Source organism: Sapajus apella, unplaced genomic scaffold (assembly GCF_009761245.1).
Source record: "Sapajus apella isolate SASKATOON/1434 unplaced genomic scaffold, GSC_monkey_1.0 scaffold18, whole genome shotgun sequence".
NCBI classification, from domain to species: Eukaryota; Metazoa; Chordata; class Mammalia; order Primates; family Cebidae; genus Sapajus; species Sapajus apella.
In genome coordinates, this window is record NW_022436958.1 from 5,841,663 (window position 1) to 5,869,591 (window position 27,929).

General features: G+C 37.0%; 1 protein-coding gene and 1 long non-coding RNA gene across 3 annotated transcripts in view; one reads left to right on the forward strand and one right to left on the reverse strand.

Moving 5' to 3' along the window:
* LRP1B (LDL receptor related protein 1B) overlaps positions 1-27,929 on the reverse strand; it is a 1,894,725-nt gene that overhangs the window by 1,470,772 nt on the left and 396,024 nt on the right. The gene's annotated exons all lie outside the window — the stretch shown is intronic.
* Positions 16,769-26,110, forward strand: LOC116556873. The gene is made up of 3 exons (XR_004271209.1): positions 16,769-17,081; positions 20,938-21,038; positions 24,717-26,110. It is a non-coding gene; the product is annotated as an uncharacterized LOC116556873 (long non-coding RNA).

Genomic DNA, 27,929 nt, shown 5'->3' on the forward strand with positions numbered 1-27,929 from the left:
TAGAAGAACAAGACTGGAAACTACTCCTCAGTGACATCAACCCTTAGTATATTAATGAATACAAGTTATGATGAAAAATCTTTATCCAGAGAGTACTGGCATGAAAAGCAATAAAGTATGGTAGCTTATACAACATAAACCCAACCAGTCAAATTGAATAGATTATTTTCCTCAATGGGATAACAGTATTAGCAGATTACAAGAACAATGTTAAACCAAGCACGTGAGGGGATACATGATAAAGTTTGTTCATAGAATTGATTCATAGTCGAAGTGGATACAGTCTTCTGCCTGACAGATTGAAGATGGAGAGTGATAATGCTTGAAAAGATTTTGAAGGATGAGGATGTATTTGGTGAAACTAGCATGCATTCTAAACTCTACTCCAATTTTACATCTGGTTTGTGATTTAGCATTGGGTAATAAATAGTGCATTTTAAAAAGAAAAATGTAAACTTATTTGAAAATCCTTATAACTGATACGGGGAAGAAAATTACCCCTGCAAAGCCACTAATGTAAGGAGATTACTTAATGAGCTAAAATTTGTTATTTTGAAGAAGAAACAAGGAAAAGAAATCTTGAGGGGAAAAATAATCTCAACTATGCTTTAGAGAAAAGTAATAGTAGATAACAGGTTAAGTACCTTAAGAACTATGCCTACATGGACCCATCCATTTTCAGAGAGGCCCTGTGTGTTATATTCTCTCCATTTCACAGATTAAGATCTCGGAGAATAGATACATGTTAAATAATTGCCCCAAAGTCACATGTTAAGAGGCAGAGCCCAAATCTGGTTTACCTGGAATACTTTCCTTACACCAAATTTCTATAACTTTCTACACTATGCTGCAGCAATCTGATACAGGTTGGCACTCTGACTCACTACCCCACCTGCCCACAACTTCTCCAGTACAAGTAAGAAGCCAAATTGATTAAGACAGCATAATTTAAGGAGACTGAGATTGAATTTGGATATCAATCCTGGTTATTCCACATTCAAGATATGTGATCTGGTCAAGCCATTTAGTTGAAATCTGGTCTCAGTTTTCATGTCCTTAAAATAAAGAGAATGGAATTAATTCTACTGTGCTACTTGAAAGTCTAATAGATGACTCTTGCCTCAAAGCCAATATTCATGTATCTTTAAGCAACTTTCAAAATGTGTCATGAGTGTTTTGGGAAAGGTTTAAAAAGCAATATATACATATTATATAGTGCGTGCGTGTGTGTGTGTGTGTGTGTGTGTATATATATATATATATATATATATATATATATTTATTTATTCAGGGGGCCGAAGAGGAGGAGCATTCAGTTGTTGTTTTTCCTCTTCTTTTGTGTTGTTTTTGGTAAGCCTTTTCTTATTCTGAAACATCTACTATGTGATTTTTACCCAGAGTACAGTACTTTTAGCGCTATAGCGAGGGGAAAAGAGAAGCCCGTATTTCAGAGAGTAGCAGTATTTTTCATGAAGTGTAACAGCTTCTGAAGGTGAAATACTCAGCTGGGGAAAAGTAAGGAAGAGGAACTTGCAAAGAAGAGTGTAGAGAGAAAGGAAAGAACTTGCAATGCAAAGGTCACCTCAGTTCTCTAGCACCTCTCCGCATAGTATTCCGCTCAAGTTTAAGATTCTCAATCACTCTTCAAAAGGGCTTGAGTTTGAGGTGTAGCTGGTATAAATGCATGGCCCTATTCCTCTGTTGTGAGCAGTGACAGTCCCAGGGCAGTTGTGCCTCCCTTGGGCATGATCTCACCCTCCAACTGTGAGCCCTGACTTCAATCAGGGGCCTCCACAAGCTCCTCATAAAGGATGAGAAAGTCTAGGGAAAGATTCCTTTCTATTTTACTTTTTTTTTAAAAAAATCAAAGCAGAAATCCAGGGCTTTGAGGAAGAGTGATAAAATGCAAGTTAAGTAATTGTTCCTGTTGCTGTAAAGTTACAAAAAACTGTAGATGGAATCACCATGGGAACAAATCAGAGAGATCCACAGACTTATTCCTGAAATTCGACTTTTGCATCCACTGGCAATTCTGAAGTTCATTTGACAGTAGCAATGTAACATTAGTAGGAAGCAAATTCAATTCTTTGGACCTCCTACTAGCATCACTATTAAAAAACCATTCCAGGTCAGCACTCGAAATTCACATTTCAAATATTATAGACATGTTGATAAGTGTTGCTTCCCATTATTCTGGAAAGACTCATACTCCCATACACTGTGGAAAAACAACATCATTGATTGACTCTATCTGCTCTCACATGTGATGCTTGGCTTATCAAATGTTTGCCTCCCATATATTCCTTTAAGAAATCAGTTCTCTTCCTGTCTCCCTTCTGTCTGAATTTGCTAGGTGGAGGGGGGTGCCAGGAGTGCTGTGTTTGCCAACAGGTGGCCAGACACTAGATCAGTCTCTCTCAATCAGCAAGTCCCCATCTGCTAGTTGGAATCTCCATGTGTTCGCTCCGCTTATTACAGCAGCTGAGCCTCAAACTGGGTTCTTTGTGGGCTTCAGGCAGATGCTTAACAAGGTGAGCCAAAGGGAGCCTGGCCATTAGGAGCTGTGTTAAGACTGCCTCAGCTGGAACCTGTTTTTCCTGTTTTTCAAGTGTTTACCTACAGCTTCCCCTGATAGCTGTACCACAGGACTTCCTTGGGGCACCAACCAGACACAATGATCCTTGAAACTTCAAATAAAAATGCTTACGCCACTCTTTTTTTTTTTTTTTTTTTTTGGTCTTGGGATTTTATTTCGAGTTCAGAAACATTTTAGCAATTGCCAACATCCTGACTTAGGCATTACCGGTTTTGAAGAAGGGACTTAGTAGGCAGACATTAAAGATGATCACATTTTACCAAAGAGAGCCAATTTAAGTTCAGTGAGCTATCATATAAAGAGCTGAAATCAAAAATTATACAACAGGGGGTTAGACGGTACATTAGTGGAGGTGCAACCCACTAATGTTATGGGCTAACGATAACATTTCCAAGGAAGTTTGATGGACAGTACAATTTAAGGAAGAGAAATCCACATTTTGTAAAGTGCTTGGTGCAGGCTAGACTGTGCCAACCAATAAAATAATGATGTAAATTGCTTCAATTTTTTAGGTTCAGACATTTCCCCAAAATGGTTTTACATTTTAAAAATGCTCTTTGAGGATATTTTATTGCTTTCATTTTCTATTCCTATTCTGTTCACGTTTGGGTAGTACTGTAGGTGGAGTAAAACAGTGGGGGAAAATCCCATTTCTACAGAAGATAATGCTTAGAAATTCTTTACATGGGATCCAATAGAGCAGGAGTCTGATAACCTGCAAAGAGTTGAATGGGCCCAAGTTGCGTTCTTTCACAGAATCAGCAGAAAGGTCTCGTTGAGAGTGTGCATTAAATCAAAGCATTTTTATTTATTTGAGGTTGGAAGTCTGTTGAAGCACCCCAGCAGACACAAAGGAAAAACTGTCTCAGGGAACTGTGGGTGAGCATTTGAAAAACATGTGAAGATCAATTTCCAGCTGAGTCAATTTTTGTCAAACATCGTGTGGCTTGGCCAGTTTTGGCTTTCGTGGTAGAATCTGAAGCCTGCAGAGCCCAGACTCAGTCTCAGCCACCATGCTGTGCAAGAGACAGAGAAGAGGGAGTCCAGTGTCCAAATGGGACAGTCTTTTAATTGGCTGAGTGTGGACCAGGATCTGGGCACAGAATGTCAGGCACACCCTTGCTGGCATCAACATTACTGATTCAAACTGCACTGAGGAGCACTGAGGAGCTGCCAAGAGAAGAAGCTGAGCGGTCCACAGATTTGAATCACATCTGAATACCAGGGAGAAAAAGGAAAAAGAGCTTTGCTTGCTAAACTACTGGAAAATGCTGCTTTAACCCATTGAATGCCATGATATGTGCTTCCTTGTCTACATTTTAAGGCTACTCCTTTTTGCATTTCTTGTCCAAGTCAGATGTTTCCAGCATTCTTTTTGTCCCTCCATCCCCAGCTACCTTTTTATGCTACTTGAAAATCAGTTTTTATGGGCATAATTTGTGTCTGAAAATGATATTACTAATTTGTAGTATTTATAAGTCAGAAGAAATGTTTGTTTCATTATTAAGGGTGATATAAAAGCTTGACTAAATTAAGCAGTTTTTGGATTCAGAAAGTTATGCTCAGGAATTATTGTCTGTATAGGTGGCTGCCTACACTTTGTAATCTAGGATGAAGTCAATACTCCCTCCCAGAACACCAAGCTTAATATTCTTCACTGGACAGAAATGGTTTGTTTCATTTGGGGAAACCCACTGTTTCCTATGTATAAAGATTTGTTTTTGACATGTAAATATGTAAATACTCCTAAAGGGGGCCAGTCCTTAAGTTATCATCTAATAGCCTATCACAAATTAGGAAACAATAACTTCAAGGCAAGAACCAGGTATAGTGTGGTGACCCCCAAAGGGGGTGTGGGGAGAAATGTGGGTGGGAACAGGAGATTATGGCACAGATTGGAAAAGTGGGAGGCTGCCCCAAACGAAGTCCATTTGACAAGGCTCCTCCCTTATTTTCATAATACAGAACATGGTATCACTGGTTTATGTATGCGGTGGTTTTTAAACAAGAGAGGACTTCAATATTATCTGGAGCATATCCCCCAGATTCAACATCCCCAGGCCCTATCCCACACTGACTCAGAATTTCCAGGGATGGTAGATCTAGGCCTGCTGGAATCTTTTGAAAACGGCCCTGGGAGTCTCAGAGGCACATTTCTAGGTAAGGATAAGGGTTACAGATGGTGCCTTAGCCCTGTCTGAGAATATGCTATGCCCTCCATGGCGCTCCATGATTCATGCTTGATTTGTCTTTCAATTAGTTATGAAAATTGAAGATGTCAGGTAAAAGTTAGCTCCATTTACTGTTCCTTTGTTTGCCTTCGTATTTTTCCATGTCAGCGTATAAAGCCACTTATTTTTCCCTAAAGCCCAGAGGAACAGAGAAGGTTTGGCTTATGCTTTCACGGCAGCCAGGCCCATTACTTCTTTGTTCAGAAACACATGCAGTTTCACAGCCTCTCGAGTATTACATTCTGGTTTCCAGCCTTTCCAGCTAGACTATCCAGTTCAAAGCCAAACTCCACCACCTACCAACTTCACGACCTTGGAGAAAATTACTTAACTCTTCTGTATCTTCTTTTCCTTATCTATGAAATATGGGCACTAACCTCATTAGGTTGTTGTAGGGAAGAGTTATTACACACATAAAGCATTTTAGTTGGTATCTGCCCACACTACCATTTTTCTCACAGAACTCTTCAGTGTAAATGGCGACTTTCCTATGGCATTTGACAAGGTTGTCTACTTCCTTTTTGAAAGACTATTTATTCATCTGGTTTTAATGACACCACTCTTTCCCAGCTCACCTCCCATCTTTTTCAGTATCTATTCCCAGTGTTTTTAGAGCGAAGGGTACTCCACCTCCATCCACCCATCCAATATGGTGTTCCTCAAGGTCACCTCATCAACTACCTAAATGGTAATGACCTTCTCATATCACCTGAATTTCAGAGGCAACTATTCATCTTACTGAGGAACATCTGAAATTATTATTTTTTCTGCTAACTCTGCTTCTATTCTGTATTTCAGTAAATAGTTGGTAGTTACAACATCGGAGAATTACTACAAAATTACAATTTAAAAAATCTGTAACTCTTCCTTCTGGAGTAGATAGTAGTACACAGAAATCACCCAGATTCCTAAAATATAATATATCTGCATTTATGAAAATAGTTTTTTCCATTTTTTTAAATGTAGAGGAGACATGCTTCTAGTTCATTTAACACAGTAACAAGTCCATTACATGATGCTAAAATTAAGGTGGACAAATTTTCATCTGATTCATCAAAAGCCTGGTTTTACCAACCCTCCGTATTTCTGTAGGCTGGAGTATTTTTGGACAAATGCTGTTTAAGCATCATCAACTGAGGTTTTATATTTAGTTCAAGTAGTTTACCCCTATAACTAATTTCTGCTTGTAGTCAATCCATAGAAATATCAGTAAGAAACACACACACAGATTTTACCAGAAAATGATCATGAGTAGCTTGGTAGAATTTGAAGAAGAAGGGAGAAAGATAGCCAGGGAATTTTTCCTCAGAAATTTAAAAATAAGGCAGCCATTATTATAAGGCAGAAAATATTATATCCCTAGTAGCATAAATGTATAAAATCACCTTAACAAACCATCTAGATTATGAGATTGGTTGTAACTTGATTGGCTACTGAAGTAACTAAAGAAAACAATTTGTCAATTATAAAATGGACTGAGAAGCAATGGAAGCAGAGGAAAAATGTCAAAGTGAGAAATCTTGGAATCACTAATCATATACTATTCAAAAAAGCAAAGCCTAAGCAGCCAGCCTTGACTCTTTTATATTCTAGATCCAATAGCAAAGCCATGCCTAATGTGAGGATCGATGGTGGGGGGTTGTAGCCAAGGGCTTTAAGTATTCTGATACCTTTGGCAAGAACACCCCTGTCAAAGATGGTTCTATCAGGCTATGTTTGCCTGAAGCTATTAAATGTTCTATTATTTTAGTTCCACTTATTCTGTTGCCAGATCAATAGTCTGATTTTCATTTGTGTTTTCTCCTATGGCAAGAGAATGATTTGGTAATGAGACCACAAGGTTCCAGTTGCCTGAATTAAATCTATTGTTTTGAATTAATGTTTGAATTATGATTGGTCTTCCTGTAAAGGTAAGCCCACAGAGAAATGCACCAGTCCTGTAAACTTTCTTTATGTATCATAAAAGTATCCAGATACACTGGATAACCTTCGTTTAAGGCTTTAGCATCTCTCACCTGACTATTACAGCCTTCAAAGCTTCTTGTCTATGGTCTTACATCCTCCAATCCATCATCCACAATGCTTTCAGATGACCTTCTTCATATGCAAATCCTGTCATTTTAGGTACTTGCTTAAATTCCCTTAATGTCTCCCCACTGCCTACAGAACAAAGTTTAAATTGTTTAGCTGGGCTCAAGGTTCTCCCTGATCCATCCGTTGCTTACCTTTTCAGTTTTATCTCTTGAGATAATGCCCACAACATCATAGTTGTCTTACATGGAGGTTCTCAAATAGATTCTGCATTTTCACAACTCCATGCTTTGAGGGTATAGTTCCTACTGCTAGAATTCGCCTTCCTTCTTTCCTGTCTAGCTAAAATCAAGTCAGTGTTCTGGTCTTGGTATGACAGTTTAGACCACTATCAAGCATTTCTTAAATATACCACTACAAGAATATTATTTTTTGCCACATCTGTGCTCTGTGTACATATGTACATAATTATGGAAACTATAATGCTTAATTGCACTTAGTACTTTATATACCTGCCTTTATTCAACTACAACCTCACTGACTTTAGTGACCATGTCTTACTCATCTTTATAGTTTCATACCTATCATAATATTTTGTCTTTAATAGGCACTTAGTATTTGTTGACTGATTAAATAACCAAGGAGGTTGGCAATTACATCTTGAAATTAAAAAAAATTAACCTTTATTAAGTGCTTACTATAAGCCAAGGGCAACACTGAATCCATTTTAATTAATTGATTAATTAATCTCTAGATTATCTGGGAGGAGATAATAAAATAAGGGGAAAATAAGTGCAGTGAATAAAAATTCTAATAATATAATCAACTTTGGAAATCTAGTAAGCTGAAATAAACACTAACAAGAATAGCAGTAAATTTAATTAAGTGAAATCAACATTTAAGCTATATAAATTGTTCAGATTCATGATTCTGTATTTACCAGTTATATTTATCTTATCACCAGAAAAAAATATCTTTCCATATGAGTAGTATTTAAAACATTCTATGAAAAACACGCAGGGAGAGAGAGAAAGAGTGAGAGAATGACAGAGTGATAGCAAAACAAAAAAGATGTTTAAGAAAAAAAATAAAAGGTAATACTTCCTTTGTCAGTATGCTTTAGCCTGGCATTTATTTTTAATAAAATCATAATTTTTAAATCACATTTAGTTTTCTTTTGGTTTCTGGGCATTTGCGTGTGAGTTTAGTTTCAGTTCTCCTGGTTTTTTAAAATAATTTTTAAGGGCCTCTCTGCCTGTCTCCTTGGCATTATGAATGCTCTTGAGAGCTCTTTGGATGAAAACAAGTGCTGCAAACTGCAGGTGAATGGGCCTTAGAATTGCACAAACAGCAAACGAAAGCATTTTATAATAACAAAGATAGAGGCTGGGGAGTCCTTATGAATATGTTATTAAGCACCTGCACTCCAGTTCCTCAACTGGAGTTGTTTGAAAAGAAAGGATGCTAACTTTTGGCCAGAACTGATTTCTGTAGAGACACTGTGTTTGTTTGTTTTTGTAACATTGAATTAATTTAAATTATAACAATTGAAATATGGTGCTTTCCCTCAACAGTCATTTGAATATTGAAAATCTTACAGTATAGCTAATCCTACTCCAGCTATCTACCATTGTAAGTAGGAAGAGTTTGGCCTTGGAGAAGCATTAAAATAATTCTCTCCCCTATGCTGGCAGGGTATTATTATTATTTTTTTTTGAAAATGATCCATCTGAAATACAAAGCCAGACAAAATGATAGAAAGATAGATCTGTTGGGATGTAATATTCAGAAGAAATACTAGAAAGAAAGGGTGTAGAAAGGAAATGCAGATGGCATGGTAAAAGAGATGAATAAGTAACATAGTTAGATGTCAGCAAGGAGAAATCAGTGAGGGAAGATCCTAAAGAGGGACTTTCCAGGTTTCATTAAACCCATAAGGAAAGCTTGGGTAAGAGATTAGGAAGAGGTTTGTCAACAGGATTCATACACTTTGCAGTAGAAGATGCAGCTACAAGTAAATCAAGGCAAAGATTTGAGTAAGATCAGGAACAAACACATAGTGTTTTTGTGGGAGGGGGTGGTGGACAGGCTATTTCAAAGCTTAAAAACTGCAATTTAAAGATAACATTGCCTGAGACTCCTCCATTATTGCCCAATGGAAGATGTAAGTAAAATGTGATTATTGTTACTAATCTACTTAGAATTTCATATAGCAAAATATTCAGTGGGGTAGAATTTTTTTTCTCTTCTACAGAGCTTGATTTATGGTGGGGTGGGTACATGTAGATATGATATTTAGAAATCTTAATTTCCATTCTCCCCAAGATCCAAGAATTTTAGAAACCTAGCAGGAGCAGCATGTCAGCTTGACCTAGACTTAGTTCATGACTCAGAAAACTAAGATGGTACTAAACACAGGAACTCTTTGAAAAGAAGGCATGCTAACTTTTGGCTAGGCTCAAAATCGTTAGAGTAATTGTATTTGTTATTTGTAAAATTAACTTGCATTAAATTATGTGGTGGTTGAAACAGATGATAGTTACGTATGAGCTTTTTTTTCTCAAGTGAAAGACTGAAAGAGAACAGGGCAACAGGGTTTGTGATGATGGAGACAATGGGAGCAATTCTCACCCAGCCTCTCTAGGGGCAGGTTGTTCCCGGAAGGAATAGATGCTAAGTGACTTAAAGCAGACCATTGGCAACCCAGACTTAATTGGTGTGTATTTCTCAGGCTGAGAATAAAACTGCCACTTCTCCTTCACAATGGTTCTGAATGGGCTTGTAATATGCATCTGTAACCACAGAAGTGAATGAATCTCCTGTGTGCTGTCAAGGGTTGAACTGTGTCCCTCCAACAAGACATGTTAAAATCTGAAGCAGCCCTGGTTCTTGTGAATATGGCCTTATTTAAAAACAATGCTATTATAGATGTAATTAAGATGAGATCATTCAAGTTGATCCTAATTCAGTATGACCAGTTCCCTTATTAGAAGAGTGAAATCTGGACACAGAGACACACAAATATGAGAACATCATGTGAAGATAGAGAGACAGAAGGAAGATGGCCACAAGAAACTAGAGACAGAGACTGAAAGTATGCTGTCACAGCCAAGGTATGCCTGGGGCTACCAGAACAGTGAAACAATACACTCTGTCATTTTAAGCCACCCAGTGTGTAGTGGCTGAAACAGCAGCTCTAGAAAACCAACACCGATGCCAACCTCATCACAGGACCAACAGCAAGTTACTACAGTGGCATCAGTAGAGATGAGCAGATAATCATCTTTGAACCCTGAACTTCCCAGGAGTCATTTGCATCACCTTTTCTCAGTGGTTAGCAGTTAAGGCATCTCCCTTCTTAAGGACTCTTAAATTCCAGTGACACCAGGAGATTTCTTACAATTATCACAAGGAGGGATGATCCCATGTAGGAGAGACAACGTTCTTTCTAGTAAAGACTTATGAGCGTGAGAATAGTAAGACCAGCTTAGAAGGGGAACTTAGAGTTCCTCTGGCTTCTCAGAGTGGTGAAGTCTGGAACCAAATCATACCAAAGGCCAGGCTTCTCTCAAGTAGGGAGGAAACCATGTTCTCCCTTTTTTGGGAAGACTTCTCTAAGTGTGGAAGTTGGGCCAGGTATGGTGGTTCACACCCGTAATCTCAGCACTTTGGGAGACCGAGGTGGGCGGATCATGAGGTCAGAAGTTTGGGACCAGCCTGGCCAACATGGTGAAACCCCATCTTTACTAAAAATATAAGAATTAGGCATGTTGGCAGATGGGTTTAATCCCAGCTACTTGGGGGGCTGAGGCAGAAGAATTACTTGAACGTGGGAAGTAGAGTTTGCAGTAGTGAGACGAGATTGCACCACTGCACTCCAGCCTGGGCAACAGAGAAAAACTCCGTCTCTGAAGAAGACTTTTATAAGTCATCACTGGACTGTAGGTGCTTATCATAAGGAGGGATGACACAAAGTAAGAGAGACAACATTCTTATGATAAGCACCATCCTTGGTGCTTGTTAGAATAGGAAACCATCATTCTCAGCAAACTCACAGAAGAGCAGAAGATCAAACACCACATGTTCTCACTCATAGGCGGGTGTTGAACAATGAGAACACATGGACACAGGGAGGGGAGCACTACACACTGGGGTCAGTTGGGGGGAAATAGGGGAGGGACGGTGGGGGGTGGGAAGCTGGGGAGAGATAGCAAGGGGAGAAATGCCAGATGTAGGTGATGGGAAGGAAGGCAGCAAATCACACTGCCACGTGTGTTCCTATGCAACAATTTTGCATGTTCTTCACATGTACCCCAAAACCTAAAATGCAATAAAATAAATAAATGGGAAAAAAAAAAGAATACAGAGCTTTTTAAACAAGAGCTGCAGAAAAATCCTCATCAGGAGACTGGGGGAGGCATTCTGAAAATACAAAACAGTTTTCAACGTCAAGAAATATAATAGGAGCACCCAAATACATAAAGCAAGTCCTTAATGACCTACGAGGAGACTTAGACCCCCACACAATAATAGTAGGAGACTTCAACACCCCACTGTCAATACTAGAAAGATCAATGGGACAGAAAATCAACAAGGGTATCCAGGACTTGAACTCAGATCTGGACCAAGTGAACCTAATAGACATCTACAGAATTCTCCACCCCTAATCAACAGAATATACATTCTTCTCAGCACCATATCACACTTACTCTAAAATTGATCACATAATTGGAAGTGAATCACTCCTCAGTACATGCAAAAGAATGGAAATCACAATGGTCTCTCAGGCCCCAGTGCAATCAAATTAAAACTAAGGATTAAGAAACTCACTCAAAATTGCACAACTACATCGAAACTGAACAACCTGCTCCTGAATGACTACTGGATAAATAATGAAATGAAGGCAGAAATAAAGATGTTCTTCGAAACCAATGAGAACAAAGACACAACGTGCCAGAATCTCTGGAACACATTTAAAGCAGCATCTAGATGGAAATTCATAGCACTAAATGCCCATAAGAGATGTGAAGAAAGATCTAAAATCCACATTCTAACATTACAATTAGAAGAACTAGAGGACCAAGATCAATAAATTCAAAAGCTAGCAGAAGACAAGAAATAAGTAACATCAGAGGAGAACTGAAGGAGATAGAGACACACAAAAAACCCTTCAAAAATTAATAAATACAGAAGCTGGTTTTTTGAAAAGATCAACAAAATATATAAACTGCTAGCCAGACTAATAAAGAAGAAAAGAGAGAAGAATCAAATAGATGTGATAAAAAATGATAAAGGCAATATCACCATCAATCCCACAGAAATACAAACTAGCATCAGAGACTACTACAAACACCTATGCAAATAAACCAGTAAATCAAGAAGAAATGGATAAATTCCTGGACACTTACACCCTCCCAAGATTAAACCAGGAAGAAGGTGAATCCCTGAATACACCAATAATAAGGTCTGAAACTGAGGCAGCAATTAATAGCCTGCCAACCAAAAAAAGTCCAGGACCAGACAGGTTCACAACTGAATTCTACCAGAGGTACAAAGAGGAGCTGGTACCATTCCTTCTGAAACTATTCCAAACAATACAAAAAGAGGGCATATCCTCCCTAACTCATTTTAAGAGACCAACATCATCCTGATACCAAAACCTGGCAGAGACACAACTAAAGAAGAAAATTTCGGGCCAATATCCACGATAAACATTGATGTGAAAATCCTCAATGAAATACTGGCAAACTGAATGCAACAGCACATCAAAACTTATCCACCAAAATTGAGTCAGGTTCACCCCTGGGATGCAAGGCTTGTTCAATATATGCAAATGTATAAACGTAATCAATCACATAAACAGAGCCAAAGACAAAAACCACGTGATTATCTGAATAGATGCAGAGAAGGCCTTTGACAATATTCAACAGCTCTTTATTCTAAAAGCTCTCAATAAACTAGGTATTGATGGAATGCTTCTCAAAATAATAAGAGCTATTTATAACAAACCCACAACCAATGTCATACTGAATGGGCAAAAACTGGAAGTGTTCCCTTTGAAAACTGGCACAAGACAAGGATGTTCTCTCTCACCATTTCTATTCAACATAGTTTTGGAAGTTTTGGTCACAGCAATTAGGCAAGAAAAAAAAAATAAAGGTATTCAATTAGGAAAAGAGGAAGTCAAATTGTCTCTATTTGCAGATGACATAATTGTTTATTTAGAAGACCCTGTTGGCTCAGCCAAAAATCTCCTTAAGGTAATAAGCAACTTCAGAAAAGTTTCAGGATCCAAAATCAATGTGCAAAAATCACAAGCATGCCTATACACCAATAACAAACAAATAGAGAGCCAAATCATGAGTGAACTCCCATTCACAATTGCTACAAAGAGAATAAAATAACTGGAGTACAACTAACAAGGGATGTGAAGGTCCTCTTAAAGGAGAACTACAAACCACTGCTCAAGGAAATAAGAGAGGACACAACCAGAGAGAAAAAAACATTCCATGCTCATGGTTAGGAAGAATCAATATCATGAAAATGGCGATATTGCCCAAAGTAATTTATAGATTCAATGATAGCCCCATCAAGCTACCATTGACTTTCTTTACACAATTGGAAAAAACCAGCTTAAACTTCATATGGAATGAAGAAAGAGCCCATGTAACCAAAATAATCCTAAGCAAAAAACAAACAAACAAACAACAAAAAAACCCCACAAGGCTACAGTAACCAAAACAGCATGGTACTGGTATCAAAAAAGAAACATAGACCAATAGAACAGAACAAAGGCCTCAGAATTAATGCCACACATCTACAATTACAACCATCTGATCTTTGAGAAAACAAGGAAATGGGGAATGGATTCTCTATTTAATAAATGGTGTTGGGAAACCTGGATAGCCATATGCAGAAAGCTGAAACTGGACCCCTTCCTTACACCTTGTACAAAAATTAACTCCAGATGGATTAAAGATTTAAACATAAGACCTAACACTATAAAAATCCTAGAAGAAAACCTAGGAAATACAATTCAGGACATAGGTATAGGCAAGTCTCCCTGAATAAAACACCAAAAGCAATGTCAACAAAAGCCAAAATAGACAAATGGGATCTAATTAAAAGCTTCTTCATAGCAAAATAAACTGTCATTAGAGTGAACCAGAAACCAAAAGGATGGGAAAAAATTTTTGCAGTCTACCCATCTGACAAAGGGCTAATATCCAGAATCTTCAAAGAACTTAAAAAAAAATTACAAGAAAAAAACAACCCCATCAAAAAGTGGACAAAGGATATGAACACTTTTCAAAAGAAGACATTTATGCTTCCAACAAACATATGAAAAAAAGCTCATCATCACTGTTCATTAGAGAAATGCAAATCAAAACCACATTGAGATACCATCTCATGCCAGATAGAATGGTGATCATTAAAAAATCAGGAGACAACAGATGCTGGAGAGGATGTCAGAAAAAAGAACACTTTTACACTGTTGATGGGAGTGGAAATTAGTTAAACCATTGTGGAAGACAGTGTGATGATTCCTCAAGGATTTAGAACTAGAAATACCATTTGATCCAGCAATTCCATTTCTGGGTAAATACCCAAAGGATTAGAAATCATTCTATTATAAAGACACATGCACACATATGTTTATTGTGGCACTGTTTACAATAGCAAAGACTTGGTATCAATCCAAATGTCCATCAATGATAGACTGGATAAAGAAAACATGGTACATATACACCATGGTATACTATGCAGCCATAACAAAGGATGAGTTCATGTCCTTTGCAGGGACATGAATGAAGCTGAAAACCATCATTCTCAGCTACTTAACAGAAGAACAGAAAACCAAACACCACATGTTCTCACTCATAAGTGGGTGTTGAACAATGAGAACACATGGACACAGGGAGGAGAACATCACACACCGGGGCCTGTCATGGGGTGAGGGGCTAGAGGAGGGATAGCAAGTGGTGGGGGGATTGGGGAAGTATAGCATTAGGAGAAATACCTAACATAGCTGACTGGGGGGGATGGATGCAGCAAACCACCATGGCACATATATACCTATGTAACAAACCTGCATGTACTGCATACGTACCCCAGAACTTAAAGACTAATAATAAAAAAAGATATACCAAAAGGAAATATAATAAATTATAGCCTTCTGGGCAAAATTGCATTGTAATTGCATGTAATTATGTCAACTCAGGTTGATTTTGTTTACCCCGTCATATTAGAGATATGAAATCGGAGGCGCACAGGATTACACAATTTTTTGGCAACTTCAGATTTTGCCTTTTGCCTTTTCACATATATACAATAACGGATTGCTTGTGAATCATGTTAGGTAGAGCTTTACTGGTTGATGATAGTGTTGCTCCAGTTACTGATATTGGTGCATATTAAGCATCCTCAGAAGTGCTTTTTTCTTCCAATGTTTCACTAAGACTTCTCAGTAGGGGGCATCTATCTTAAAATCTAGCTTCTTTTTAGTTTCTGTAGAAGATCCGTTTTGAGTCATCACGATAGAGTATTTGCTGTCCTATCAATACGCCTAAACTAGTCAGTTCTTTAATCTAGTTTTAAAGTTCAGTTAGAAGAACTGTTGTAATTTCTCCTGTTTGCCAGTTGATCCTCTCTTGCTAAGACACATACAATCTGCAGGAAGAAAAAAATTGTGCTGTGCACAATAGTATCCACAAATCAGTACTACCTACCATATTATGCTTCAGGAAATACAAAGCTATACTCTGTTCATATGGAAGATTACAGATTTCTATGATATTATTCCTGAGAATAAATATTTAAAAGTTGTAAGAATTAAAGAAAAAAACTACATTATGTTTAACTAAGCCCAATTCTTATACAAATTGAATTTTTATTTCTGTAACTCCTTCTCTCCTAATAATAGAGAAATACTTTCAACTTTTACAAAAATCTAAATGCTTTAATCATCAGGTAACATCAGAAAACTCATTTTTATGATACACACACCCAATGCAGAACTACATGTACAGTTGCAGAGTTGAATGGGCTATACAATGCACAGCTCCAGGATATGTCATTCTCATTAGAGTCCATGAAAACGTTATCACTTTCTGTTGGACAGCACGCGACAAGTAAGTAGGATACATTGGCCCTGTGAAACACATATATGAGCAGAAAAGGAAAAAACACAGATGAATCTTATCTTTGTTCAGAATTGACACAACTTCATGACACACCTTTTAAGTTAGTTTAAGTCAGTTTAAACATCAGTTTTCATGGTTAAAGTTAGGTTTAATTAGAAAATCCATTCCCAACCAGGACAAGTAGACTTGACAGTTCTACTTCTGTGTTTTCTTGCTGGATAAGCAGTTTCTTTCATGTAAGACTGCTAAATGGCTAGAGCTGTAAAGTAGTATAAAGAAAAATACTGACCTTCTCACCCCGGTTATATTCAATCTTATTCAAACTGCATGTGATTAGAAAATGACCACATTTGGAGGAAGAATAAAATATTTAAAGGCAACAGGGACTGTTTTAATATTTTTTCAATTTGAAACAAACCACTACAATATAGGATTGTTACTACACATACATCCAAATAGACACATTGCAAAGTATTTTATTCAATAATAATACATGTACACTCACATAGAGCAGGAAGATAAGTAAATATTTACCTCCTACTCAGAGCTCTAAGGAGCAACAAAAACAAAAAGCTAAAATATGTTCCTTTGATGCAAAATGGAGAAAAGAAAAAACCTTAGGGAAAGATTAAAATAGCCTTAAAAATATTAATGGTGTTTGAAGGTAACAACAATGAAGTTTTAAAGTTCATTTGTATTTTTGTTCTGTTAGCCTCTGTTTCCTTAAGTGCTAATCAGATCAATAATCTCCTGGGAGGTTGGCAGTACAGTGCTTATCCTACTTTGCTAAACATTTCATTAAACAAAACCTCAAGAAGAACTGAAAAACCAAACAATACCTAAACCCAAAATAAATAAATGAATAAATAAGCACACACAGATACATCTCTACAAGAAGAAAAATGAGGATTCATGATCGTATTTCAGAAGACAAACAACTGGATATTGTTTTGTAGCAAAAAAATGTCATGCAGGGAGTCAGAAGTAGTTTTCCATTCTGTTTCTGGTGTCAACTACCTCTCTGACACCAGCAAATAGTTTAGTCTACCTCTACTTCCATTTCCTCATCTGAAAAATGAGGTAAAATATTTTCTTCACTTGTAAAGTTGTTTAAAGAACTAAACTCATAACAGAATGGAAGTTGTTGGCATAATTAGGTATTAACTACTGGTTACTTTTGACAGCATTAATATAAAAGTTTTGATGAATACTAAAGAATAGAAGATATGCAGCAGTTTCTTAAAAATAAGGCATTCATCCACATCTGTACTTAGCCAAATCTGTATTTTTCACCCTTAAATATCTTTTTTCTGACTGCTTAACAAACCAAATGTCTTTGCCTCCTCAAAACATAATTCCAGACTAATTTTCTTTGCGATATCTGTCCAGATTAAATACTATATATCAAACTATTATGGAAACATACCTAGAAGTTACATGCTGAGATAATTTTTAAAATGTAGCCCAAATCAATATTGAAAAGAGGTAAGATAGAATAATAAAGAAAAAAATACAAAATTAATAAGAGGGTTTGTGAATACTTGGAAGAGAGAATTTTAGCTACTCAAAACCATCATTGTTTCATTAAGTGATATTAGATCAATCTAATCCCATATCCATTTTGATGGCCTAATTGTATTTGTAGATCATAAATGTGACAAATGTTGTTATATTTTTATTTCAGTAAGATATTCAATAAATTTTCCTGTGTAATCTTTATCACAAGGTTAATAAACATTGGCTAGCAGCTTACAATGGCAGGGGACCTCCCAAGCAGGTGCTCTTTATGGTTTTATGCTTTAGTTACTATACTTATTAACATGGTTGGGAACATAGAAAATGTGCTAATCAAATGTGCAAATAATACTGGGGCAGTAGCCAGTGTACTAAATAACATAATTGTACCTTTTTTAATTAATTATTTTTATTTTTAATTTCTGTGGGTGCATAGTAGGTATACATTTTGTGGGTTACAAGAGAGATTTTGATACAGGCATGCAATGTGTAATAATCACTTGAGGATAAATAGGGTATCGATTATCTCAAGAATTTATCCTTTGTGTTACAAACTATCCAATTATACTTTTATTTAACAATGTATAAACAAATTATTTTTTAACTATAGTCACCCCTTTCTGCTAGCAAATACTAGGTCTTATTCATTCTTTCTAACAATTGATAAATGACTGAATGGTAGTTGTGGACTCTGAAGGCATTGGAGATGTTTTGTTAACACAGGTGCCATGCCACCTGCCAGAGCATTGGCCTCAGAGGCCTCTGGTTCCTAATCCATATGTCTGCAGGGTAAAGAGCAAATCAGATTGAAAAGGTGGAGGAGGTCTACTTGTTTTCTTTTTTTGTACCCAATAACCGTCTTCATTCCCCACCCCCAGCTCACTGCTCTCTCTAGCTTCTAGTAAACCATCCTTCCACTTTGTACCTCCATGAATTCAATTGTTAAAATTTTTAGGTCCCAGAAATATGTGAGAAAATGTGAAGCTTGTCTTTTTGTGCCTGCCTTATTTCACTTAACCTAATAATCTCCAGTTCCATCCATGCTGTAAATGACAGGATCTCATTCTCTTTTTATGGCTGAATAGTACTCCATGCTGTATAGGTGCCACATGTTCTTTATCCACTCATCTGTTGATGGACACTTAGGCTGCTTCCAAATCTTGGCTATTGTAAGTAGTGTTGTAATAAACACAGGCGTGCAGATATCTCTTTAGTAAACTGATTTCTTTTCCTTTGAGTATATATCTAGGAGTAGAATTACTGAAGATTATTGCAGAATATGGTAGCTTTAATTTTAGTTTTTCAAGGAGCCTCCAGAGTGTTCTCCATTGTGGTTCTACAAATATACATTCCTACCAATAGTGTATAAGCATTCCCTTTTCTCCACATTTTTGCCAGCATCTGTTATTGCCTGTCTTTTGGATAAAGGGAATTTTAACTGGTGAGATGATATCTTATTGTAGTTTTGATTTGCATTTCTCTGATGATCAGTGGTATTGAGCACCTTTTCATATACCTGTTTGTCATTTGTATGTCTTCTTTAGAGAAGTGTCTATTCAGATATTTTGCCCATTTTTAAAATCAAATAGTTTTTTTTCCATTGAGTTGAATTCTTTACATATTCTGGATATTAATCTCTTGTCAGATATATAAATTGCCAAAACTTTCTTCCATTCTGTAGGTTGTTTTGCCACTTTGTTGATTACTCCCTTTTCTCTGCAGAAGCTTTTTAACTTGATATGATTCCATTTGTCCATTTTTGCTTTGAATGCCTGTGCTTGTTGAATATTACTCAAGAAATCTTTGACATCTCCAATATCCTGGGGTGTTTCTCCAATGTTTTCTTTCAGTTTTATGGCTTGAGGTCTTAGATGTAAGTGTGTAATATATTTTGATGGTATTTTTGTATATGGCAAAAGATAGGAGTCTAGCTTCATTCTTTGGCATATGAATATTCAGATTTCCCTGCACCATTGATTGAAGAGACTGTCCTTTCTCCAACATATGCTCTTCACACCTTTGTTAAAAATAAGTTCACTATAGATGTATGGATTTATTTTTATGTTCTACATTCTTTTCTGTTTTTATGCCAGTGCCATGCAGTCATAGTTACTATAGCTCTGTAGAATAATTTGAAGTCAGATAATGTGATTCTTCCAGTGTTGTTCAGTGTAATATTGGCCTCCTAAAATGAGTTTGGCAGTATTTCCTCCTCTGCTATTTTTTGGATCAGTTTGAGTAGGATTGGTATTAATTTTTCTTTAAATGTTTGGTAGAACTCAGCAGTGATGTTATTGGGCCCCACATTTTTCTTTGCTGGGAAACTTTTTATTGTGGCTTTAATGTTGTCACTTGTTACTGATCTGTTCAATAGCAAGCAACAACTTAAAGCCGTAATAAAAAGTTCTGGTTTGGGGATTCCTTGTAGTTCAATCTTGGTAGGCTGTATGTGTCTAGGAATTTATATATATTTTTTCTAAATTTTTCCAATTTATTGGGACAAAGTTGATCATAGTAGCCACTAAGGATGCCTTTAGTTTCTGTGCTATCACTTGCAATGCCTCTTTTTTCATCCCTTAATTTATTTATTTAGGTCTTCTCTCTTTTTTGCTTAGTCGGGCTAATGCTTTGTCAGCTTTGTTTAATTTTCCAATAAAACAACTTTTTGTTTGGTTGACCCATTGTACTGTTTTCTTTATTTCAATTTCATTTGTTTCTCCTCTGATAGTTATTTCTTTTCTTCAATTCATTTTGGGTTTGGTTTGCTCTTGCTTTTCTAGTTTTTTAAGATGCATCATTGTTCATTTGGAGTTTTTCTTCTGTCTTAATATAGGTACCATAGCTATAAACTTCCCTTTTAGTACTGCTTTCACTATATCTCATAGATTTTGATATGTTGTGTTTCCATGGTTCATTGTTTCAAGAAATTTTTCCATTTTTTTCTTTTTTCATTGAACTGCTCATCATTCAGGACCATACTGTTTAACATCCATTTGTTTGTATAGTTTCCAAAATTCCTCTTATTATTCCTCTAGTTATATTTCATTGTGTTCAAATAAAATGCTTGCTATTATTTTGTTTTTGTTTTTGTTTTTTTCGAAATGTTTTCTGCCTTGTTGGGTGTCCTAACACATTGTCTATTCTTAAGAATGATCCATGTGCTGAGGTAAAGAATGTACATTCTGCAGTCATTGGACAAAATGCTTTGTAAATATCTGTTAGGTCCATTTGGTCTATAGAGCAGATCACATCCAATGTTTCTTTGTGGATTTTTCCTCTGGAAGATCTATCCGTCCAATGCTGAAAGTGGGGTGAAGTCTCCAGCAATTATTGTATTGGGATCTATCTCTCTCTTTAGCTGTAATAATATTTGCTATTTTGAATTCTCTGTCTAAAAGGTCCTATATCTCTGTCTCTCCAGGATTGGTCCCCAGTGCCTTATTTAGTTCATTTGGTGAAGTCATGATTTCCTGGATGTTCTCGATGCTTGTTCATGTTCATTGGTCTCAGGGCATTGACGAGGTGGGTGTTTATTTTAGTCTTCATAGTCTGGGCTTGTTTGTACCATCCTTCTTGGGAAGGCTTTCCAGGTATTCAAAAGCAATTGGGTATTGTAAGCTAAGCCATATCTGCATTAGGGCACATCTAAAGCCCAGTAATGCTGTAGTTGTTGGTGACTTGTAGAGGTACCACCTTAGTGATCTCGGAAAAGATCCACAAGAATTCTGTGGATTACCAGGCAGAGACTCTCATTCCTCTCCCTTACTTTCTTCCAAACAAAGGAGCCTCTTTGTCTGTGTTAAGCTGCCTGGAGCTGGGGATGGCATGACATAAGCACCCCCGTGACCCCCACTAATGGGACTTCTGTGAGTCCAGCCTGAAGCCAGCATAACACTGGGTCTCACCCAAGGCCCACTATAACCACTGCCTGGCTACCATTTATGTTCAAGGCCTCAGGGCTCTACAATCAGTGGTTGGAAAAGCCAGCTACGCTTACGTCCTTCCCTTTACAGTGGCGAATTTCCCCATACCCCAAGTGGGTCTTTCCAGGAGCCAGGGACTGAAGTGAAAAATATTAGAAGTCTACCTGGTACTTTACTTTACTGTAGCTAAGCTGGCCCTTAAACTATGAGATGCAATCCTCTACTCTTCCCTCCCCTTTCCACAGGCAGAGGAGCCTTAACCCATGGCCACCACCACCACAGGTCCATAAGGAGTATTACCAGGCTACTGAGGTTCACTTCAGGTGCAAGACCTCTTCAGCCAGTTTGTGGTAAATGCTGCCATGTCTGGCACTCTCTCTTCAGGGCAGTGGACTTCCTTCTGGCCCAGGTCAGGTCCAGTAATGCCATCCAAGAATCAAGGCCTGGAACTGGTGACTCTAAAAGCCCAGGTGGTGCCCTCCCAACTGTGGCTAATTTAGTAGCTAATGTGCAAGGCAAAGACTGCTTTATTTTTCTTCAGCTTTTCTCAAGCAGAAGAAGTCTCTCACTATAGCCACCACAGCTGGGAATAGGCTGTCTCACCCAAGACCCATGGCATACTACTTGGATATAGCTGCTGGTTATTCAAGGCCCAAGGGCTCTTTTAGTCAGCAGGTGGTATATTTTGCTGGGTCCTTTGCTTTATGGCAGTAGGTTCCCTTCTGGCCCAGGATGTGTCTAGAAATATTTTCTGAAAGGTAGGACCTAGAATGTGGCCTCATGACTGCCCGTTGCCCAATCCTACTGTGCCTGAGCTGTTATCCAAGATGCAAGACAAAATCCTCTTTACTCTTCCCTCTTCTCTCCTCAAGAGGAAGGAAGGGTTGTTTTTTGGAGTGAGAGCTGTGTTGACTGGGGTTGGGGGAGGGATATCACAAGCACTGCCTTAGTCACCCTTGTTTGTGTCTCAGTAGGTAGCATGCTCCCAAGTCCACTGGCTCCAAGCCCATTTCAGCACTAGGACATGTCCAGGAGTTGTAGTCTTTGTGGCCTAGACTGCTCTTCAAGTTTATTTAAGGTCCTGGAGCACTTTAGCCAACAGTGGTGGGGCTTGCTGGAACTCATATTCAGACTGCTGAGATGGGTGGTTCCCCTCTGGCTAGGGCTCATCTAAATGGTCCCTATATGGATGGGTGATGGCTGAGTTCAGCCCAGTTTTGCTTTCAGCTGTGACAGGGCAGCACTGAGTTCAATGCAGTGTCTCACAATCGCTGTACTCTCCCTCTCCCTAGCACACAGATTCTTTCTCCATGCCACGTAGCTTTTGCTGGGAGATGATGGGAGAGGGGTGGAATCCTGAATTCAAGAATGTCTTTTCTAACCTCTTCAATGCTGCTTTCAGACACATGAAGTTAAAACCAGGTACTGTGAATGCACACCTGATTTTTGGTTTCTTTGCCGAAAACAACACTTTCATAAGACTTAGATAGTTGTTAAATTTGGTGTTCTGTCCAGTGGCATGGGATAGGCCAACTTGCTCTCCCCTATGTTGAATTATAATGTTTAAAAATGCCAATAAACTAAATTTAAAAGCCAAAATAAGATTAAATGTCATATTAATACCCTTACGGTATTAAGTGATATTACCTATGTGTTATTAATCTCCTTAAAATGTGGCTGCCAAAATACATATAGACCCAAGTGATATTCCTCTAATGCCTGCAAATAACAATGACTCTCGCTGCATCAGAGTTTGCTTAAAAGCACAAAAAATAATTTTTGATGAGCATCCTTTATGTTAAAAAAAATCCCAAAAAGCCAAAGGTTTGTAAAAGTCTATCCCAAGGAAGGAAAACCTCTTCCCTTTATTTGTTCTTGGCACAGCTGAGTCAGGCTAGAACACTGCAAAAGATTTCACTAAATAGTAAGTGGAACCAAACTGACTGGAGAGATATTCTTTCAAAAACCACATAAACAGAAGCCTTAAGATCAATTACCACAAGTTGATATGGGGTCAAAGAAAAACCACATTCTAAATCCAGAATCCACTTACACAAAGCTCTTTAGCTGCATTATATATTAAATTGAAATGTTAAAACCAGTCTAAAAGCACAGCTCTACAAATTGAGCAAAAAAAATGGTTTATTCAATTTAATATGTTGTAGTAGATAAAATGGATGTTTTGGAAGATTATGTAAGAAAATGAAAAATGCTCAGGTAGCAATATTAATTGGGGTAGTAAACTGTATATGTGACTATGATTACAAGTCTGCAAATATGTGATCTTTTAAAAGAAGCTTTCTAGCATGACATGCACCTGTAGTCCTAGCTACTCAGGAGGCTGAGGCAGGAGGACTGGTTGAGCCCAGGACTTTGAAGCTGCAGTGTGCTATGATCTCCCCCCGTACTGTGTGACACAGCAGGACTCTAAATAAATAAATAAATTTAATTAGATTAAATGAGCCTTCTAAAATTATTTTAAAGGTAATATTACAAGTCCTTCATAACATTGTGTTTTGGTAATAGGCAAGGAGTGATTTATTTCTTCATTTTGCTTTTATGAATGTTCTAAATTCTCTTTAATAATTAGATAACAACTCAGATTTATTAATAACTATTACATGTATGGTATTTGTCGCTCTTCTTGCCTCATCTTATTTAATGCATGGCAAAGAGATTGTGAAACAGTTACTTCTATTATCCATTTTTATAGATGAAGATATGGAGACGCATGAAACAATCTAGATTAATGGCTGAGAAATCCCTAGTTGTGAATTCTTTGTCGTGTGCCTATGATTCTAAATGTGGCAATTTACTTATAAGGTCCAATTTCTTAATCATCCTAAACTACAAAAGGATGCACAACATGATCCAGTTTACAAGTTAAACAATTTGATTATGCCAAAGCTAATTTATAATCTTAATGTCCATATGCCCCACATTTTATAGGCTGAGATAACCAGCAACTTATCGCCAAGTTACTGGTACAATTCTAGCAGTGTGACCTTGGATAAATTATATAATATCAATGAGTAGTAATCCTCTACCTGAAAATAGGAATAACATTTATTTTATAGAATTATTGTGATGATTAGAAATCATACATATAAAAGGCTTAGATTAATGACTAAAGCATTCATCCTCATTGTTGTTGTTAAGTTTTATGGGAAAATTTATTCTAATTCTAAATATATTTTCTAGCACAAGTTTTCCAATTTAATTGTTCCTCTATTGTAGGAAATAGATGGAAGATAATAAGTGTAGTTTCTTCCTCTAGGCAGGCACTAATTTATCAGTCCTTATGTGGCACCAAATCTGAACACAGCCAGATATAGATGGTCTGTGATAGAAGAAACCAGATGGTCTCACTGACCTCACCCCAGGTACTGTGCTTTTGATATTATTCTAGAATGTGGTCTTTATAATTTGGTTTCTGTAGCATCCCAGGGACAAGTTCACATGTGCTGGTGTGAGTTTCATTTTGCATGTGCTGCTTTATCATGAACATGGAAGACATACTAGGTTTCTGTAGTAGAAACACTCCAGCCTCTTCCAAAGCAGAAGGCCCTGGGCTGTGTACCTTCAAAGAGAAGCAAACATACAGAGCTTTTAACAGCTCTGACTTCTGGGATTGGAACACATTGCTGAAATCACTTCTGCCCTGATCCAACAATTCATTATCTCCCAGAAACAGTGGCTTTTATAGCTGCTATGGGGTTGCTATAGTCTTCTAGAAAGAAGGAATAATCTCATTACAGACATGAATGCTCAAGCCCTTATATTAAAAGCTTTAGACTTAATTTTATTTGTCTAAATCTGTAATCAATCTAAGAGTGGGATGGAGATATTTTTATGAAACAAATTTAGAAAAGAGCTAATTTTATTTTATACAAAACAAAATTGGCCCTTTATAATAAACTCCCCAAATAGTCCAAAGAATGAATTATATTTTTATTTCCTCATTACACAGCTGGGAAATTATTGAAATGAACATGAAAATCTTGATTTCAATTCGTACTTGATATGTAAAACAAGACCTTGTAAACTTCTAACATTTTCCAATGTATAAGTCTGTAATAATTTACCAAGGACACCCTACTGCCCTAGAATTATTTTGAATCTCTTTATTGATGTAATCAGATTAATTTAACAATGAAAATTAGTCCCAACTTTAGAGATGGAATCAACACAAGTCAAGAGTATTGTCTGATTTGCCTGAGGCCTATTTTCACCCATGGAATAAATGGCACCATTGGTGGTTATTGAGTAGGTAAATAACTACAGGTCATATCTGAATCTAATGATAGGAGTAATTTCATCAAACCTAAACTTGAATGATAGCATTCCACAGAAATGGGGAGGTAGAAAAAAGTTAAGTATCTTGATTTGTAAGACATATGTATATACTCAATTAGTGTCTACACAGGGCAATTTTATTTAGAACAGTGGGGTAAGGGGAGAAGGGATGAGAGGATACTATGGAGAATAGAACTAAGTCAGATTAAAGGAGAATGGAGCCTATGAAAAGATCTCTAGTCAGTGTGTGAGAGTGAGTGTGTGTGTGTGTGTGTGTGTGTATGTAACAGGGAAATGGTTACCTAACTCAGGCTCTGAATTATGAACCTTGTGTGAGGTAAGGTTTTACTTGTGGTAAAATACCCTGGGAATTGAAGGTGAGACACCCATCACTCTCTGAACCAGGAAGCAGCTAGGGGATGCCTTTCCCTGCCATAAAAGTATGAAATGGAGCTTCTGTGCAACACCAGGATCTTGAACTACTGAACAGAAGGAAGCTAAGCATTGGCAAACCAAAGACCAATTTAGCAAGTCAATAGCCAGTGAGTGCTCAGTGAGGCGTGATAATGCCTTTATAGTATTTAGTGATTCTGAGGAGCAGCTATACATGTCTGGTATATTTCTCAGTAGAGATACATAGTATTAATAACCAATTTCCAGAGTAAGGCACCATCTCTTTCACAGAATTTCCAAAAGTATAACAACTTAACGAGGTCTTCATTGAGAACTTTTTTTCTATAACTGGTATTCATACTCAGGCCAAAGGAAAGATATCCCAGCTCCACCTGCGATGACAATTGCCCTTCTATTTCTAGAAAGATGATTTTGATCAAAAGTAAGTTTCATGTAACATCAGAAATCTTTGTACTTTCAAGCTATTTCTCATTCTCTGACTGAAACTGGATATTAATTTCCAATCCAAATTATATAGCTTCTTCCCTCTGAAACCAAAAGGAAAAGAAAATAAACTCTCATCTCTTCTTGTCCTTGGACTCCACCACTGGTCATTTCTTCAAGCCTTTCAAGCATTAGTCAATATTTTATTAACGTATTCACATTTCAAAAGAAGAAGAAGAAAAAAGAAAACCTGCATTCATTCTCAAAACACCATACGTTTCTTCTATTCCTATTTGATTACAATGAATAAAGCAATGGGTCTGTCAGATAAACATGATTATAATAGTTTTTTATTAAAACAGTGAAGATTTTAAAATTATGTTGTATGATGGCATCCAAAATGAGAATAATGTTAGGAATTTTAAGATTCTCCTTTTTTCCATATTCTATATAGAAAATATAAAAGAAAAATCAGTGTCATTGAAAGATTTTCATTAGAAAGACAGAAGTCATGGATTATAATAAAAAATAGATTTATTGAGCTAAAAATAGTGAGTAGGCAGCATTTTCAAAATTTTAAATGAATTCCATGATAAAGTATTTACAGTATGTATTTTCTTTCTCTGGGAATTATTACATTTTAGTATATTCATTAACCTCAAGATTATTCACCAGTTATTAAAATTTTTAACATTTAAGTAGATATATAGAAGTGACACTACTAACTTTCCCTTTCTACAGAGAAAAACACTTTATTTGTTTTTGGCTTTCTATTTAATAGAATAGAGGATATACTGGAGGAAACAGCTAACAAAATACATCAGGAAGTAAACTCAATATACTTGCCTTTGGGTTCCTTTCTTTAGAAATTAAATCTATAGAGGTATTGGTGAATGTATTCTACAGTTATTGTTTGAATTTGTAGCATTTAAAATTTTCAGATAAAAAAGCCAACTCCAGAAAATACAACTTAATAACTATGTTTAAAATATTAAAAATAAAATTTAGAAACAGTGCTATGTATTCATCTTTACTGTATTTTTTAAAAATCTTAAGATCTTTTTGACTCCATGAAGTCAGAATATGTTGAATACCAAAATAAATGTGTTGCAACAAAAATTTCACCAACCCCAGGAAGGCATATAGAATATCTCTAAGGCCTGGAGGTTGTGAGTTACAGCTGTGTTAATTGGAAATCTGCTTCATAAACTAGTAAACAGAGCAAACTAGTTATTGCAGAACTGAAATCTAACTAGATCACCAGAAGGATTCTCTGTCTTTGTCCCCACCTCACTACAAGGCATTTTCATGGTCAATTACTGCTGAACAGACTATCCAGAAGAGGAAAATGCATCAG